The sequence below is a fragment of the Triturus cristatus genome, chromosome 1_1 (assembly GCF_964204655.1).
Source record: "Triturus cristatus chromosome 1_1, aTriCri1.1, whole genome shotgun sequence".
Taxonomy (NCBI): domain Eukaryota; kingdom Metazoa; phylum Chordata; class Amphibia; order Caudata; family Salamandridae; genus Triturus; species Triturus cristatus.
Genome location: NC_140579.1, coordinates 310,923,548 through 310,941,236, shown reverse-complemented (window position 1 = coordinate 310,941,236; position 17,689 = coordinate 310,923,548). Strand labels below are relative to the sequence as shown.

The following is a 17,689-nucleotide window of genomic DNA, read 5'->3' as shown; positions in this document are numbered from 1 at the left end:
CTTACCTTTATCCTAGTTGTACCATGTGATGATTCTGGCATCGGCCCAATTGGCCCTGCCTTGTAAATAGTCCCCTTGTGTATTGCTACCTGTTGCCAGTTGGCACAGTGTTACCACTGTGATTACCTCTTGCTGTGTTTTGCAGAATACATATGCTGTTTTTTTCACCTAAACTGGTGTGGTCTCTTTTTGAAGTGTGCCTTGTGTGTTGCCTGTGTGTGCTGTGCGGATGCTTTACACATTTCCTCCGGAGTTTGGCCCACCCGCTCTGCACCACGCTACCCCGTGTCTAACATTGGTGTTCAGCAGTGGGATAGGACTTGTGTTTGCGCAGTACTACAGTGACAACGGGTTGCACTGCAAACTGAGCATTTAGAGTAATCACAGGTTTTGGGGATTATTATTTTTCCTGATTGTGCTTTCCTCCTGAAAGTGTTGTTTTTTAATTGTGTTCCCCTGTTGCACTGTGGGTGGTGTATCCCGGGTGTATGCTGCCAGGATGGGGTTAACCAATAATGAGAATGACCTTGTGGAGTACACTGAGCAGGAGGTGATTGACCTGTGCAGAGAGAGAGGGATACCCATGGTAGGCACAATCGCAATAAATTGTACCTCTTTGAGGCCCTCAGGAGGGGGGAACCCTTAGAGCCCTGTGGGGACCTTTCCGATTACCCCTCCGCATATTTAAAGGGTGGATTTGTGGGAGACCAGGAGGAGGACCTTGAGTGCAAGGAGGACTCTGAGAGTGATGGTGCCCAGTCCATAACCCTGGAGGGTGGTGATACTGACGGGGAGGAAGATGATGACAGGGCGGAGACGCCAGTAGCGAGGGAGGACACCATAGTCAGGGAGTCCCGTGCTGGGTCCAGTCCCAGGGGCACTGCCCCACCCCTTTCCCTGTCCCCAGAAGAGTGGGTAGTAGGAGGGAAGAAAGCGAGTACCAGCTGGCGTTGAAGAGGCTCAGAGTGGAGCTAGCGCAGCTGAGTGTTGAAGAGAAGAGTCTAGAGACCAAGAGGGTCCTAGCGCAGGAAAGGATGGCGGAGGCAGAGAGGGCCTTCGCCAGGGAGAAACGTATAGTTTCTTACCCTGTCGGTGTAGTTTTGCAGCTTGAAGACTTTCTGGATTCACTGTGCTGTGCATTATTCCGCCATCTAGTGGTTGGGTCTGGAATTGTAGTATTTCTTATCGTTTTTTTTCCTTTTTTCGTGGCCCAGGTGGGTGGACGTCGACATACCACCATTTGGTGTCAGTGAGAAGTTGGCCTGGCATATGCTGGTCACTAGTTATAGTGGCCACCTTGCACCAGTCCAATTCGACTCTTAAGGTGATAGGTTTAAAAGACAACCTTTAAAGAAAGCTATCCTAGTGGTAGCTGTGGAGAGCAGCCTTCAGGCTAAGTCTTGAAGGAGTGTTAAGCTTATTGTTTTACCATAGATAACCTCTTGAATGACCAAATGAAAGAGTAGTCCACACAGGTATAGATATATAAAATATATGTATTTATTCTAAACAGAATCCCACAAGTCTCTTTATGAGGCTAGAGGTAAAGTTACAATTCAAACAAGCATTTATAGATACAATAAATAGCACTGGAATCACAGGGCCCCGGGGGGGACCAAACCATATATTAAAAAAGTGGTATAAGAACCACGACAATTCTACAGACAATGCCTAGGGCATTTAGGATCGCTGGCCCCTTGAGAATCCAGCCCAGGTTATGAGGAAGGGGACCCACGGGAGGCGCGTGCAGTGGAAATAGTTGCTTTCGGGATCTCTATTAAAGCCTATGGAGAATGTTGCGGTTTGATTTAAACAGATTAAAGACACTTCTAGCAGGAGTTCAAAGTTAAAAACTTAGAGTTAAGCTTTTGAGGAGCCCACTACCATGGGAGTACCGAGGTACCACTGTTACCTGCCCCAGGGAAACCGGGTGCATAGGTCGTTTTCGATGTCGGGTCGCGGGCTGATTTTCAATGGGAAAATGTACAAAACTGCTGCTAGCCAAAAGCGTCGATGATGCCGTGAAGATTGAAGTTGTAGATCTTGTAGAGAAGAACCTGAAAGCAGAGGGGACAGAGTCTGGGTCACGGCACAGTGACCAGGGAGCTCAAGGAAAAGAGCCCTTCAATGTCGGGTGCTTCTAGTGAAAAAGGTGTAGCTTGGATCTGCAACCACGGGCTCCGGGAGGCTTCAAGGAAGGTAGAGCAGGCCTGGAACAACCAGGGGAACTCTTAAAAGTAAGGATTGTCCTCCGCCAGGATCCATGTGCTATGCAAGAGGTGGCCGGTATCCTGGGGTATCGGGGATCTCGGCACCCACGCGGTCCACGGTGCTCAGACTTGCTGGGCACGCTCACTGGCCTCTGGGATGCTAGGAAACCCACCTCAAGGTTGAGAGGAGTCGTCGATGTCTGAAGGAGCAGCGAAGTTCCAACCGGGTCACTTGCAGTGTTTCAGGGGCCTGCCAAGCAGGGGGGTAACTCCTTTGCCCCAAGGGAGATTTCTTCAGTCAGCTGGGCAGCAGCTCGTCGAAGGTCACGTCTGTGAAGTCCAAGATCAATCTGATTTTCCGGGGACACGTTATTCACCTTTATCCACAAGATTAGGGGAGTGTCCAGATCAGTGTCCACCAATGGTAGTTGAGGCGGGAAAGGTTGGCTACACCCTCTCCCCTTTGTGTGTTTCCCGCCTGGGCGAGGGGCAGGATGCCCCTGAATCGGTTCCAGGCGGTGTATGCAGAATGTAGGCGCTGTAGCAGTCTACGTGCAACTCTGAAAGGTATCCTATTGTGCACCCATCCAGTTCCAATCCACATAGCCTGTCTGGGAAGGTGCTGGCACCTCCCTGCAACAGGATCCCTATTGTCCAGCTGCCGAGGCTGGGGTTTTCCCCAGCAACAGGCAGCCAGAGTTGTGTGGGTGGCGAGTAGCATCCATTTTGTGATACGTGTGCACTTTTAAATTGGTGTCTAAATTCTGCCGCTTTTCCCATATCGCCCCTCTAGCAGGGGGGTATCATGCCCATGACTGGACTGGGTGTATGATTCCTACATGTTTGACAACAAACATGATATGGTTCTGTGTAGCCATTCTCAAGTTATCACACTATCGCGATATACTTATAATGTGGTTAAGAGTATATGGTATGGCTACTCTACAAGCAACTCAGCAATGGTTTTACGAGGGTTGCAGAGGGGCCCTACTCAGGTAGGGGTCCCCCCTCACACATATCTCAGCACCCTGCCTTGTAGGATTAGCAAGGCCTGCTTGAGGGGTGACCAATGAGAATACATGTGTTGTACATAGGTGGGATACAGGGTAACTGTATCCCTGTAAGGGGGTGCAAGTACCACCTTACCCAGACTACAGTAGTGGTCTGGTGGTGTCACTTGATATGGCTGTCCCAGGGTGGCACAATAAGTGCTGCAGCCCTGGTAGGCCTCTGAGGGACCAATGCCCTGGGTACCTAGGGTACCATCTACAAGGGCTGACAGGGTATCCTCAGCATCCAATTGGGTTGTACCTAGGGTACTCACATCAGTTTAGAGAGGAAGCAGATAGGCAGGGGTCCTGGATAGCAGGGCCACAGTCTGGCTAGAGTCATAAAACAGTCAAAACATCAGCAAAAAGTTGGGGGCAACTATGCAGTCGATGCCACTCTCCTATATAACCCCCCCCCCTCAAACGCAGGGACATTAAACTAACCTTGACCAGTTGAGTCTTCATGTTCTAAGTGGAAATATCTGGAGAGGCTATCTGTATTGGCATGGTTGCTCCCAGGTCTATGTTCCACTGTAAAGTCCATCCCCTGTAGGGAAATGGACCACCTGAGTAGTTTGGGGTTTTCACCCTTCATCTGTTTTAGCCATAGGAGGGGCTTATGGTCTGTTTGAACAAGGAAGTGAGTACCAAACAAGTATGATCTCAGCTTCTTCAAGGCCCAGACCACAGCAAAGACCTCCCTCTCTATAGCTGACCAACGTTTCTCTCTGGGGGTCAACCTTCTGCTAATAAAAGCTACTGGTTGATCCTGGCCCTCTTCATTCAGTTGTGATAATACAGCACCTACCCCCACCTCAGAAGCATCAGTTTGTACTATGAGTTCTTTGGGGTAGTTGGGGCTTTGGAGCACTGGAGCAGAGCACATAGCCTGTTTTAGGTCATCAAAAGCTTTCTGACAGCTGACAGTCCACTGAAACTTTTTGGGCATCCTCTTTGAGGTTAGGTCATTCAAGGGGGTCACAATGGATCCATATCCCTTTACAAACCTTCTATAATAACCAGTCAGGCCTAAGAAAGCTTGGACCTGAGTCTGGGTGGTTGGAGCAACCCAGTCCATTAATGGTCTGGATTTTGCTCTGAAGTGGTTGAACCAGGCCTCCACCTACAAGGTGACCCAGGTACACAACCTGACTCTGCCCTATCTGGCACTTAGTATCCTTGATAGTGAGCCCAGTCTTTTGCAGGGCTTCCAAAACTTTCCTCAGGTGGATCAGGTGATCCTCCCCGGTGGAGCTGAAGACAGCAATATCATCTAGATATGCTGCACTAAAGTCTTCCAGGTCTGAGAGGACTTGGTTCACCAACCTTTGAAAAATGGCGGGTGCATTTTTCAAACCAAAGGGCATCACAATAAATTGATAATGCCCACCAGGGGTAGAAAATGCAGTTTTGGAGACTCAGCTAACCTTATCTGCCAGTAGCCAGCTGTCAGATCAAATGTGCTCAGATACTTGGCTGAGGCCAATCTATCTATGAGCTCATCTGCTCTGGGAATTGGGTGAGCATCAGTCTTAGTGACTGCATTGAGTCCCCTGCAATGTTCCCTCTAATTTATTTCCTCTGTGTGCGGCAGAGGAGGGTCTCTGTGCGCTGCAACCATGGTTATGTGCGCCAGGAACCAGACCACGCGCGCGTGCAGCGCCAAATGTCACTCCAAACGTTTACTTAAAAAAAGTGAAAAGGTGGTGCATTTTCACACATACAGCTCCGCGTTAAGGGTCTAAGGGCCGGTTTGCAAATTGGATAAAGACGCCATGACATGAATTGGTTACACAGGCAAGTACACTTAAGGTTTAGAAAAGCACAAGACTCCAAAAGGTGGTACCATCATAAGATTTTACTAAATATTCTTAACTGGAGAACTGTTCATTGGGTGGGGAAATGTTGAGAGCCTATACAATATCACATATACACAATAAGTTACAAAAGAACATAACATTTACAATTTGATGTGAAAGATAATGAGTTAAGTTGGGCTATCCCGCCAGAGATAGTTTGTAAAACTGACATCCAGGCAAACATGGACTGTGGGAGAGGGACGTTCAGACAAGTTAAGTGGCATCACTAGATGGGTGACACGGTTGCTTCTCAAGGCGATCCTTGCCATTTTTCCAGTGCTGAGAAACTTTATCAAGGTCAACTTTCCCATTCTGGAGGTAGGCCTTTGTCCTCATCAGCATATCCAAATGCTTCTGCTCTAGTCTATTCCTCAATTTACTCTTGATAGTATTCATGAGGCTGAATCCTCGTTCACAATCTGCACTAGATGCTTGAAATGTTGCGCAGACATCAACAAGCTGAGACACCACACTATACTAAGCAGCATTGCGTACTGTGAAATTCACCATGTCTTGAAATGTTGTAAATAAACCACCCTTTACATGTTCTGCCACCACATATTTATAGTCTCTGTATTGTCGAACAACGTCTTCTGGTGTTTCACAATCACCCAGGACCAAGACATTTTTATACTTTTCAACAAGTCTTTGTATATTCTCAGTCCCAAAATCAAAATGTGATTGTGTTGATATTGCCTGGATTTCAAAACTTGCCCATTCTTTCAGTTCATCCTCAGGGAACCTTTTTTGCATGTGCTCACAAAGAAGGGAAACAAAAGACAAAATAGGCCCACTGTCAAACTCTTGCCTTTCCTTGTACAACGCCATCATATCTCTTACATTGCTGCTCCAAAAGACAGTGTCCCCCAAATACTGCTCCTTAATTTGGCCAATCTTTGCTCTTGCATACTGTACAGCTTCAACAGTAGTCAAAGAATTTTTTTGGAACAGTTTGCACAAAGATGCAAATTCACTCAGAATGTCATTAAGTACTGCAAGGGAAATATGGTAGTTTGAGTCCGATAGCTTTTTGTAACAATATTTAGCAACTGGATCATTCTCTTCAACTTTCTCATGCTCAAAGTACTTAAGAACAGCCTCGTAATTCCGAATTAGTGCACCAACTGCAAAATGCCTTGAAAGCCACCGGACTTCATTCAATGGTCGAAAAGAGACCACTTCACAATCAGTGACCGATGCCATTTCATCCAGCTTGGACTTCCTTGCAGGAGATCTGGAGAACACAGTGTAGACAGTCCTCAATAATGTCTCCATCTCTTTAATCATTGGAACCCTCTTCCAGGCATCATCAACTCCCAAATCTTCTCGATGAGCGACACAATGCTGCTCAACTAGATGGGGAATAGATTGTTTAAGGCGAGTAGCAACACCATTATTTTTACCCAACATCACAGACGCACCATCGGATGTGAACATGACCATTTTCATGAGGTCCGGTTCATTGGCAGTGTAGAAGTCCTTCACAGCAGTAGTGATAGCCTCAGCATTACAACTTGTCAGCTTCACTATGCCCCCAAACAGTGTTTTGTGCTCTGTTGAGGTTACAGGTCGGAACTTGAAGTAGAGAATGAGCATTTTTGTAACAGAAATATCTGTGCTCTCATCAATTATCAATGTGTGATACAAAGCGTTACGAAGTTCTGCCATACCTTCACAGTGTATCACGCTATTGATGGCCTCAAGGAACTCAAAGGCATAGTTCTTGCTCCTCCAGCTGTCTGGTATCTTCACATACAAAGCTAGGTGGTCATGGATGTCTTGTACAGATAACATTGAAGTATTCATCTTGACTGCCAGCAACACATTGTTGATGAGAATCTTTATCTCCTCAGGCAGGGATCTTTGTCGTTCAACTACTTCCATTCTTGTTGCTTTGTCAGTGGCAGTTTCCGTCAGCATTGCCCGCACTCCAAAACCAAACCTGGCAGCAGCACTTCTGTTTCTCAATATCACCATGGCAGACTCGTGAACTTTGCTAATTAGATGACGTTTCAGGTAATCCAGCTTCCAGCCATCACTCCATTTCTTCCCTGTAGAAAAGTCCCCAACAATCTTGGCTTCAGCACATGCTTTGCAAATCAAGCCCACGTCTGGACTGTATTGAAATAGTTCCCCAAGTTGCACGCGAACCTTGCTTCGTGATTTCTGTGTCTCAGCCTCCACAATTTCTTTCATCCACTCTTCCTTGAATACAAGGCAACATTTCTTCCTTTGTGGTGAAGCATCACACTCTGCAGAAGGTACAGCTTTGCGGTTGAACATATTTGTGATAACTGGGTTTAGCCTGCTATGCCACAAAGCCTGCAAAATAAAGGAACATGGCTAAAGTTGATGCCTATGCTCATGATTGCAATCTGTCACATAGTACTGAGGCATCGCCGGCAAAACGTAGAGTGTAATTACCTGGATTTTTCTGTCCACTGCCCAGCCCTTTCAAACTTAAATGTAGCACTGTCCGTAGAGCCTGCAATAGAAGTAAAGATTGTTACAGCACATTGTGAATTTGTGATACAGCAATTTACTATGTGCACCATAAGGGATCTCTACCAAACAATTACCTGCTCTGCCTGTATTCACGTATGCCCGTTCAAATGTGTGGGGTACTGTCTGCGAAACCTACAACAGAAGAAAACATGAGTAAGGGATGTTGTTATACCACAATACACAAGATGCATCACAGTTTAACTCTACCAAACAATTACCTGCTCTGCTTGTACTCACGAATTCCCGTTCAAATGTGTGGGGTACTGTCGGCGAAACCTAGAACAGAAGAAAACATGGGTAAGGGATGTTGTTATACCACAATACACAAGATGCATCACAGTTTAACTCTACCAAACAATTACCTGCTCTGCTTGTACTCACAAATTCCCGTTCAAATGTGTGGGGTACTGTCTGCAAAACCTACAACAGAAGAAAACATGGGTAAGGGATGTTGTTATACTACAATGCACGAGATGCACCACAGTTTAACTCTACCAAACAATTACCTGCTCTGCTTGTACTCACGAATTCCCGTTCAAATGTGTGGGGTACTGTCTGCGAAACCTACAACAGAAGAAAACATCGTTAAGGGATGTTGTTATACCACAATACACAAGATGCATCACAGTTTAACTCTACCAAACAATTACCTGCTCTGCTTGTACTCACGAATTCCCGTTCAAATGTGTGGGGTACTGTCTGCGAAACCTACAACAGAAGAAAACATGGGTAAGGGATGTTGTTATACTACAATGCACGAGATGCACCACAGTTTAACTCTACCAAACAATTACCTGCTCTGCTTGTACTCACGTATGCCCATTCAAATATGTGGGGTACTGTCTGCGAAACCTACAACAGAAGAAAACATGGGTAAGGGATGTTGTTATACCACAATACACAAGATGCACCACAGTTTAACTCTACCAAACAATTACCTGTTTGTTCTGCCTGTACTCACGTCTGCCTGTACAACTGTATTTGTAGCACGGTCTGACAAACCTGCAACAGAAAAGGGGTGCAGATTGTGAATCTATTTACCCAGCGACCCCCAAATCCAATGTGGAACATAAACAGAATTACCTTGTCTTTGTGGGTACTCACGCCTGACCATTCAAACGCAAATACCTCACAGACTGCAAACCTGCAATTGAAGATAAGATGGTTAGCAAAGACTCTAAGAGTTACAAACAATGAATGGGACTGGCCCAGATACTCCAATAGGAAAAACAACCAAATAGTTACCTAGGATTCCAGTTTAGGCAAATAGGCATGTGCCCCTGTGCTTCATTATTAGCATCCATTAGGCAAAACTTATCTGCACCTCCCCATACAATCCAGCCACAGAGGGCCGCACAGATTCATGCAGGGTAGTGGTCAGGGACTTGGGACGGGTTACGGTGGACTTGGAGTAGTATGTACATTTAGTGGCTGAACAAAGTGGTACCAGAAAACTTGGGATCAATACTGGCTTCTCTGCTTCACTTTGGCCGGATAACTCTGGAGATTGATGGACCAGCTGCAGAGAGATCTGTTTTATGTCTAGTGGAAGTTTTGACTCATTATAAAGTAGTGGAGGAGGTCAAAATGCTTGATGCAAAGCAGGTGAACCATGCAGATCACAAAGTGCAAAACAAATCCTACACCCTCTCCTCTTACATGGATGCTCAGCAGGATTGCCGCATACATTCTCTCACTTTGAAGTTAGAGAAAGAAAAGTAAACACCAAACCCCTTCTGAAGCGAGAGCTTGACATTGGAATGCACTGCAAATGTGACAAGATAAGACCAAGATGTAAAGACCAGTTTGGACACAACCATATGCAAATCTATTTTGACTCTGCTCCTCATGGGAACAGTCCATCCTATCTAAAACTTCATGAATTCTATATAAATCCACTGCCTTGTCAATCTGTCTTTGGTCTAAAATGTACCTTCGGTTTGCATGGGCAAACCCTTCTGTAATACGGATAGCGCTTGCACGCCTGTAGTGCCAGCTCTATCTCAAGAGGGCATCCCCTCATTTTCATGAAGGCAAGGCCAGTGGAAATTAGGGAATCTCTTAGCCTCTGTGCCGCGCTGTATTATGGACGCAGGCGCAAAGCTAACGTTGTCAGGAGGCAGACCACAGTGTAACACAAAAAAGTGGTGAACTATCAGTATCCCCCCTGACGGCAGCTGTCTGGAGGGGGTAAAGAAGGTCCCATGGACTCCCCAGACATCCGCTTGCAGGGGGGTGCAGTCAGTCACTGCACCCTCCTGCAAAGGTATCTCTAATCCTTCTTTATAAGTGCTGGTGGGCGCCGCCGCCACAGTGAAACAGTAACTTTGAAACAGCCCTAGTCCATGACTGCCCTGAGAGCAGTGCATTTACTGTAATAGGGAGGTCAAAATTCAGGACAAAATTTCAGGGCAATAGGTAAGTTTTATAGACGCATGGCCCAGCCATATCCAAACATATTCAACCATTTGCAAACCTTTCCTTCCATCTATCATTTCACTCATCCATCCAGTCACTCATCCTTCCACCCATCCACCCTTTCAGTCATCCATCCATCTCCCCTTTCTCTCTCCATCAACCCTTTCACTTAGCCATCCTTCCGTCCATCCACCCATCCATCTACTCACCTACTCATGAATCCATCCATTGACCCCATCACTCAGCCATCCTTTCACTCATCCATCCACCCTTTTACCCACCCAGCTACCCTTCCACCCATACATTCAGCTATTTACCTTTTCTCTTATCCATCCTTTCACTCACTCATCAATCCATCCATCCCCTCATTATCCATCTATTCAATCTTTCATTCATCCATTCACCCTTTCACTAATTCATCCAGCCATCCCTTCACTTACTCATGCGCCCAACTTTTCATATTAATTTTGAGCTGAGCCTTTTTGAGAAGAGGCCCATCAAGAACTTCACCCTCGCTACAGGAGCCATTCCAGGACTGGGACAGAAGCCACCCAGGGCGGAGTGTCACCATCCAGAACAAGCACCTAAAATGCAGAGTACACTTCAAGAAGCTAAAGCAGGAAAGGCTTCGGTTAACTTCGATCTATCAATCCAATTAAATGTTGCAGATTTATTGCCTGCAAACGCAAATGTGGAAGAGCCAGGATGAGATGCCCCCAGTGGCAACTGAAACTCGGAGGCAGTCTTTCCTCTCTGGTCATTGATTTCCTCAACAAAGGTAAAGCACTTAAGACATCTTTCACATTAGTCCACATGGACATCAGATTCAGACCAAATACAATTTTCAAATTACCAGTCTCCTCAAATTAGCATTTCCGCAGTACACCCAAACAGGTTGGTATTATCAATGAAAGAAAATCCAGCCATACAACTTATCAATTATCTGCTTCATTTCTAACTTTCTGGACTGCACCTTTAAAATAATTTGCATAAAATTGCAATTCAATTAAAGGCTATGAAAAAAGGAATTCATAAGTATCAGTAGACCTTATAATTGCCGAATTAGGAATGAGAACAGAGACTACAATTATGCCAACACTGGGCCGATTCATTAACAGCACTGCGGTGGCAGAACAAGGTTTTCAGTTAAATACACTTTCCAAGATAATTGTACAATTTTGTTTGCCAGGCACAATCAACACGGATCTGCTATTTTAGTTTTCGCCCCATCCCCACTCAAAATGCTGATTAAGAGAATATTATTGTGTGTGTACCGCTGCCCCCTTTACAATCTCAGTCTTGATTTAACAAGCGCGCTCTCTTTTCTCTCTCAATCAGGCCCTCGCCAGAAAGCGAGGGTGGGAGGGAGCGAGCCAATGTAAAATCCAGTTTGAAGCAGTACCCCAAACATCAAATTGGCATCCGGGTGCATGGGAAGTGAAAAATAACCGGGCAGGAAGGGTGTAGTGAATTATAGAAAAGGGACAGGAATGAGACAACTCTGCAATGGCGTAGTAAAGGGAAAACTCTGAGCTAAGTGCATCATGAGAAACCAGTTCCACTAGGTTTAACTGCCACTCAAAATTCATAAGTCATTCATGTTGCTTCCCTCGCCCATCTCTTAGAACAGGATATTGCCATTGGAAAGTACTAGATGGGTTGTACCGAAGGATGGTAGCAAGCAATGACGAGTGAGCAAGTACAAATGTTAGCAAAACCATTATCGCAGGCATCCACCACAAACAGACATTTTGCATTCTGAATATAGTGATTACCTAACTGCATTGCTGCACTATGTCTAGACATAACAGAACGCGTACTGGATTTAAATTTGTTGCTAGTTTCTGGCTTCCATGAGAAGCCACCTTATGGTTTATTTTTTTTAAAACTGAATACTTTTGTTGGCTGCATGTTTTTGGTTCGTCCAATGTCTTATTTAATTTCCTTGTGTCAGCATGCATTTTTTAGGTTTTACATGTACAGCGCTTGCGCTGTACTGGTTTGGTTTTTCCTCTGCCCGTTACCTAATCTCAAAATAGATGCACCCATTTAAAGTGTACTTGCCTGGGGAAATATTTTCTGGCCCTTCGCCCTTTAACTAATCTCCCCAGTTTATAGTACCACCAGTAACTGCACAATGCATTGCCTTTTTCAATTAACAAATCATAACACTTCCTCAGAGTAACTTATATTGCACACCTGTTGACTAAACTACAATTTACACCTCAAAGCAGCTTATCATTAAATCACTTTGGCAAAACCTATTGCCCTTACAATGATTGCTTTTTTCTGCGTGGTGAGGAAAGTTAATAGGAAGTATGGAAAGAAGGGCAACAGAAACCTAGCACAATATAAAGAGCCTGCTGGCGGCAAGCTTGCTACCACGCAACACTCATTGGGGCCACTAATATCCCATATAGCTGGGGTGGATGCAGGTCACAACAGAACAGCCCTTCCTTCTCTGAGCTGTCTGTTTTAGAACAGATCACTCTCCACACGCTGGTACAGAAGCAGACATGCAAACATGTAGTGGCAGGGCTTTAAGTGAGGGTTGCCATCCCGTTGTGTCTCTCCAATGCTGCTGGGTATCGGACCTTTGGTACTGCATCGGAGTCTGTTACACCCGACCTCAACAGCATCGGAGTCAAGCAGGGAGGTGGGTGGAAGCTGTGCCGGCTTTAGGGTGGTGCGAGGGGTGCCCGGTTAAAATTACAGACAAATGGCGTCCGTTAACGAATCCTTCTTCAACCCATATGCTCAAAACAATACAGCAAGTTTAAAACCACGGTGCGTGCTTTTTAGGGTAATCGGCCTGGTTTGCAGACTTGCTGTATTGTTCTGATAGTAAAGCGAGGCTGCGGGCAGATTGACTGCTTTTTTTTAAGTATCCATGTTAATCGCAGCTCGCGAAGGGGCTGCGATTAACATGGATACTTAAATAAAAGCCTCAATCTGCCCGCAGCCTCGCTTTACTATCAGAACAATACAGGAAGTTTGAAAACAAGGCCGATTACCGTACAAAGCACACGCCGTGGTTTTAAACTTGCTGTATTGTCCTGATAGTAAAGCGAGGCTGCGGGGGGGAGATTGCGTTGATTTTATTTAAGTATTTATGTCAATCGCAGCTCGTGAAGGGGCTGCAATTAACATGAATACTTAAATAAGGGCACAGAATCTTTCCCGCAGCCTCGCACTACTGCTCAAAGAATACAGCAATCAGGGCAATTAAGAAGCCACATCACGCTTACTTCCGCTCCCAGTGTTCCACTGCAAAGTGGTCACTTCCGCTGCCGCCGTCCTCCTCAATATGGAAATGCTCGTTTTCACGCCGCGCGCCTTTTAAAAGCGGCGGCAGCGCGAATTCTCTCGCGGGAAGTGCCGTCTGTGCGCGCTGCACACATGACACTGCACGCTCGGGGATAGAGAAGTGCGCACGCGGGCGCGCGCATTATCGGGAACAGTGGTCCCCTGTAGTCAACACAGAACCTCATCTCTCTCTTACCATCCTGGGTGTGAGGTTTTGGTACAAGGACTACTGGGCTAGCCCAAGGGCTCTCTGAGGGCTCAATCACTCCTAATTCCAACATCTTTTGGACTTCTGTCCTTATGCAGTCCCTGACATGGTCAGGTTGCCTGTAGATTTTATTCTTGACAGGCAGACTGTCCCCAGTGTCCACTTCATGAGTGCACCAGGGGGTCTGACTTGGAGTCAGAGAAAACATATGTCTGTAAGACTGAAGAACTTGTCTACAGTCTGCTTGCTGCTGGCCAGTGAGGCTGCCTGCCAAGGCTACTCCATCAACTGACCCATCGTCAGGGCTGTGAGAGAGCAGGTCTGGGAGAGGGTCACTCTCTTCCTCCTGTCCCTCATCTGTTGCCATGAGCATGCCCATGTCAGCCCTGTCCACATATGCTTTCAGTCTATTAACATGAAGTACCCTGTGGGGACTTCTGGGAGTGCCAAGGTCCACCAAATAGGTGACCTCTCTCTTCTTTTCCAAAATGGTATGGGGTCCACTCCATTTATGTTGGAGAGCTGCTGGGGCCACTGGCTCCAGCACCCATACCTTCTGTCCTGGCTGGTACACCACCAGTACAGCCTTTTCGTCATGCCAGGCTTTCTGTAATTCCTGACTTGCCTCCAGGTTTTTAGTTGCCTTCTTCATGTACTCAGCCATCCGGGAGCGGAGACCAAGTACATAGTCCACAATATCCTGTTTAGGGGGTTTGAGAGGTTGCTCCCATCCCTCCTTCACTAGACAGAGTGGCCCTCTAACAGGATGGCCAAACAAAAGTTCAAAGGGGCTATAACCAACCCTCTTTTGTGGCACCTCCCTGTATGCAAAGAGAAGGCAGGGCAGAAGAACATCCCATTTTTGCCTAAGCTTTTCTGGGAGCCCTTTAATCATACCCTTTAAGGTCTTGTTGAATCTCTCAACAAGACCATTGCATTGTGGGTGGTAAGGGGTGGTGAACCTATAGTTGACACCACACTCCTTCCACATTGCCTTGAGGTAGCTACTCATAAAGTTTGTACCTCTGTCAGACAATACCTCCTTAGGAAAACCCACCCTGGAAAAGATTCCCAGGAGGGCCCTTGCCACCACAGGTGCTGTGATGGTCCTAAGTGGAATAGCTTCTGGGTATCTGGTGGCATGATCCACTACCACCAGAATGAACCTGTGCCCAGATGCTGTTGGTGGGTCTAGGGGACCAACTATATAAATCCCCACCCATTCAAAGGGCACCCCCACCACAGGCAATGGTATCAGGGGGGTCTTTGTGGACTTGCCTGCCTTGCCACTGGCTTGACAGGTAATGCAAGAGCTGCAAAAGCTCTTACAGTCCACACTCATCTGTGGCCAATGAAAGTGAGGGACAATTCTGTCCCAAGTCTTGTTTTGGCCTAGGTGTCCTGCTAAGGGAATATCATGGGCCAGTGTGAGTAGGAAGCCCCTAAACTTCTGAGGTATGACCAACCTCCTGGCTGCACCAGGCTTGGGGTCTCGACCCTCAGAGTATAGGAGCCCATCATCCCAATAAATCTTATGGGTCCCACTGGCATTCCCTGCAGCCTCAGCAGCAGCTTGCTGTCTGAGGGGTTCAAGAGTGGGGCAGCTCTGCTGCTCCAGGCTCAAGTCTGCCCTAGAAGGTCCCCCTGCCCCCAAGAACTCAACCTGAGCAGGTACCAGTTCATCCGGGCAGTTCCTTCTTCAGGAGCTAGATCCTCTTCTGCTAAAAGAGTCTCTACAGACTGTTCCTGGGGGGAAGGCTCTGCCTTACCCCTGCTACTCCTCCTCTTGGAAGGTCCTTGGTCCATTCTTCCAGGATCCAAGGCCTGTTCAGTTCCTGTCAACTTTGCTTTTGACCTTGTCAGGGCAAATACTTCTGCTGGTATACCCAACATTGCTGCATGGGTACTTAGCTCCACCTCAGCCCATGCTGAGGACTCCAAATCATTCCCTAGCAAACATTCAACAGGTAGGTCTGCACTCACCACAACCTTCTTCAGGCCAGTTACCCCTCCCCAGGAGAAGTTTACAACTGCTAGAGCATGGTTAATACTGACATTGCTTGCATTGGTCACTTGGTAAGTTTCCCCAAGTATGATCTGGCTGGGGTCCACAAGGTCCTTAGTTACCATGGTGACACTGGCTCCTGTGTCCCTGTAAGCTAATGACTCCCTTCCATTTAATTTAGGTTGTTGCTTGTATTTGCCCAGACCACTGGGGCTTACAAATAGGGACAAGTCCCCATCACAAACTAAGACAGCTTGAGTAGGAGTTCTGACTAGGCCAGAATCCTCTCCAGATCCTATGGTCAACCCTACTATGCCCTTGTTCTGTGTACCACCACCTATAGCTGGAACAGGTGCCTTAGGGGCTGGTGTGGTACTTGTGGAGTCTTTGGCCTTATTACAATCTGAAGTCCAATGGGTTTTCTGTTTACAGACTTTAGACCATGGCTTCCTTGGTTGTTTAGCTTTAGTAGCTTGGGTATTATCAGATGCAGATTTTTGGGGGCCTGTTGAAGACTGCTGGTCTTTTCCCTTTTCCCCACCCTTCTCAGAGTTCTTGGCATCTTCCTTTTTAGTTGCACCCCCCAAGGGCTGGACCTTCTGCTTAATCCTGGTTCTGACCCATTTTTCTGCCTTTTTTCCCAATTCTTGGGGAGAGGTCAGATCTGAGTCCACCAGGTGCTGATGTAAGAGCTGATTCTGACAATTATTAAGGATCTGCTCCCTCATTATGAGATTATACATTCCTTGGTAATCATTTACTTTACTGCCAGTTAACCAACCTTCCAGTGCCTTGGTAGCACAATCCACAAAGTCTACCCAATCTTGATTCTGTGCTTTCTGGGTGTCTCTGAACTTTAGTCTATACTGATCAGTGGTTAAGCCAAATCCATCAATCAAAGCATCTCTCAAGATATAATAATCATCTGCATCCTCTTCTCTGACAGAGAGGAGCTTGTCTCTACCTTTGTCTGCAAAGGATAGCCATAAGATTGCTGCCCACTGCTCTACTGGGACCCTCTGAACTTTACAGGCCCTCTCAAAGTGCAGTGATCCATTTGTGGATATCATCCCCTGACTGATAGGGGGGCACAATCTTATGTAGGTTCCTATTGTCAGGAGCTTTCTCTCTAACTCTAGGGGTATTACTGCCTCCAGGGGTCTCTAGACCCCACTTTCTTGAAGCTTTCTGAAGCTCCAGGGATTCCCTGTCCAATGCTAACTGTTCTCTCCTGAGCTGTAGCTTAGCCTGCTCAAACTGGATCAGTCTGCATTTCCTCTCTTGGGAGGATTCTCCTCTCTGAGAAGAGGCAGAGGTCACTTTGGATCTCTCAGAATGGTTGGACACCACTGAGGGGGATCTGTTCCTTCTGTTTGGATCCACCATTCTCCCTTAAGGGATGGAGAGGGTGACTCTTGGGCCATCACCTCCATGCTGTGAATGGTTTTGTTCATCCAGGTCAAGTTCCTCTTCCTCTTCCTGGTCCTCATCAGAGCCCACCCCAGGGGTGTCCTCTTCTGGGGGATGCCCGCCCAACCTGTCTACCCCATCAGACATTAAAGTCTGCTTAAAGTCTGCTATGAGCAGGATTTCCCTGAGACGTTGAGTATTGGCACCTTTGTTTGTCTTAAGTTGCCTAGTGGTGCACATCTTCCTAAGCTCAGCAAAGGAGAGATGATCATATTTGTCGACTGGGACCCTATGGGGTCCTTCCAGAGCCTTATGGGCACCTGAACTTAAAGACATTTCTAGTGTAGTGGTACTGGTGTATCTACCTACACTAGGTGTGGCCTACTGAACCCTTTCTTGAGTTGTAGTCAAGGTGTGCTAAACCCTCTACACACAACTCCTAAGTTCAACAGAACATATTATATTCTAAGCTTGAATTTATATGTACCTTCAGTACCAAGTGGCTTCTACTTTAGAAATTCAATTTGTTATCTGGTACAACAATGGCAAGCTTGAATCCAACCGCTGCACACCAATGTGAGAAGTTGGCCTGGCATATGCTGGTCACTAGTTATAGTGGCCACCTTGCACCAGTCCAATTCGACTCTTAAGGTGATAGGTTTAAAAGACAACCTTTAAAGAAAGCTATCCTAGTGGTAGCTGTGGAGAGCAGCCTTCAG

The 17,689-nt window shown here is 46.6% G+C and overlaps 2 pseudogenes across 1 annotated transcript in view; both read right to left on the bottom strand.

Annotated features, from left to right (window-relative positions):
* Positions 1 to 17,689, bottom strand: part of LOC146870162 (putative ATP-dependent RNA helicase DDX20) — a 552,287-nt pseudogene that overhangs the window by 360,383 nt on the left and 174,215 nt on the right. The window lies entirely within an intron of this gene.
* On the bottom strand, positions 5,332 to 7,401 carry LOC146870163 (E3 SUMO-protein ligase KIAA1586-like; annotated as a pseudogene).